Genomic DNA, 2,047 nt, shown 5'->3' on the forward strand with positions numbered 1-2,047 from the left:
ATAGTAAGGCGAAAATGTCAAAATTTGACATGTCCAAAAAACAGCTGAAAACCACCTAGTATAGCATGTAGTGACATGTTATATCATACAGTGTGATGTGTTATGCAGGGGTATACTGCTGTCTGTGCTTTTCTCCACTATTTTCTCCCTCCTCAGTTGTGTTTTTCTCTAGGAGCCAATGACCTGAGTGTTTCTACTTGCGCATTCCAACTGATTACGACCTGTGCAGAGGGGCAGGATGCGTATTGGTTCCCTTCATTCCGACCTGGCCAATCATCCGTCAGCATGGTTTTCAAAATGGATGCCCCACAGAATGCCACTCTCTCTTTTGTTCCTTTTTTATTCTGCGCCTAAGCTGGCTATGTGTATTGTGACCTGTGACCACAACTGTGTTTTTGCAATTGGTGAAGTTATGTAATGAGAGGTTGTGGATGTTAGTTAAGTTGGTGGTACCCTTTTCATTTTTCACACACTTTGGAAATCTCTGTTAGACACACTGGTTATGTGATTGTTGCTACCTCCTGTTTTTGTTCGTGACAGCTATTCTTTAGAGAAGGGAGAGGGTTTTTGTTTCTAGTATGTTTTCTGAGATAGTGGTTTAATTAAGCCCAGTTTATTTCTATTCAGTTATTTTCTTTGGCACAACCACGTGGTCCCATCCTCTCTCACATTTTAAGAAATCTTTGTTTGGTCATCAATAAATTACTTTAATTTCCACTTCTATTGTGGTTCCTTTTTCTTGGTTGTCGTGTTGTCGTCCAGTTGCTTAAATGTAACGTATCAACAGTGTTGAAAAAACATCTAGAAAAGGCCCCAAAACCCATTAAACATCTTTTAAAAAAAAGACTGAAATAAACAAGGCTATACTGTGGCAAAATTGTAAAAATTGGACATGTCCAAAAAACAGCTAAAAACCACTTAGTATAACATGTAGAAGCTTGTTATAGTGTACAATGTTGAAAAAACATTCCAAAACATCCCTAAACCCATTAAAATATCATGTTGAAAAAATGACCAAAAAAGCAAGGCTATAGTAAGGCGAAAATGTCAAAATCTGACATGTTCCAAAAACAGCTGGAAATCACTTAGTATACCTTATAGAGGTGTGTTTTCATATACAGTGTGGAAAAAACATCCAAAAACGGCCCTGAAGCCAATAAAATAGCATGTTGAAAAAATGACGAAAAAAAGCAAGGCTATAGTAAGGCGAAAATGTCAAAATTTGACATGTTCAAAAAACAACTGAAAACCACTTAGTATATCACGTAGAGGCTTGTTATAGTGTACAATGTTGAAAAAACATTCGAAAACATCCTCAAAACCAATAACATATCATGTGGAAAAAAATGACCAAAAAAGCAAGGCTATAGTAAGGCGAAAAAAGGTCAAAATCTGACAATCTGACACAAAACAGCTGAAAACCACCTAGTATAGCATGGAGAAACTTCTTATAACATGCACTGTTGAAAAAACATTCAAAAACAGCCCAAAACCCAATAAAATAGCATGTTGAAAAAATGACCAAAAAAAAACCCAAGGCTATAGTAAGGCGAAAATGTCAAAATTTGACATGTCCAAAAAACAGCTGAAAACGACCTAGTATAGCATGTAGAAACTTCTTATATCATGCATTGTTAAAAAAAACATTGAAAAACAGCCCAAAAACCAATAAAATAGCATGTTGAAAAAATGACCAAAAAAAAAACCAAGGCTATAGTAAGGCGAAAATGTCAAAATTTGACATGTCCAAAAAAACAGCTGAAAACCACCTAGTATAGCATGTAGAAACTTCTTATAACATGCACTGTTGAAAAAACATTCAAAAACAGCCCAAAAACCAATAAAATAGCATGTTGAAAAAATGACCAAAAAGAAACCCAAGGCTATAGTAAGGCGAAAATGTCAAAATTTGACATGTCCAAAAAACAGCTGAAAACGACCTAGTATAGCATGTAGAAACTTCTTATAGCATGCATTGTTAAAAAAAACATTGAAAAACAGCCCAAAAACCAATAAAATAGCATGTTGAAAAAAGGACCAAAAAAAA

General features: G+C 35.1%; 1 long non-coding RNA gene across 1 annotated transcript; it reads right to left on the reverse strand.

The window, feature by feature from the left end:
• Window positions 1-20: 20 nt before the first annotated feature.
• Window positions 21-1,526, reverse strand: LOC121963940. Its single transcript, XR_006107298.1, has 2 exons — window positions 1,426-1,526; window positions 21-55 (listed from the first exon to the last, which is right to left on the reverse strand). It is a non-coding gene; the product is annotated as an uncharacterized LOC121963940 (long non-coding RNA).
• Between the last annotated feature and the right edge of the window lie 521 nt (window positions 1,527-2,047).

The sequence above is a fragment of the Plectropomus leopardus genome, unplaced genomic scaffold, assembly GCF_008729295.1.
Source record: "Plectropomus leopardus isolate mb unplaced genomic scaffold, YSFRI_Pleo_2.0 unplaced_scaffold1332, whole genome shotgun sequence".
Classification (NCBI taxonomy): domain Eukaryota; kingdom Metazoa; phylum Chordata; class Actinopteri; order Perciformes; family Serranidae; genus Plectropomus; species Plectropomus leopardus.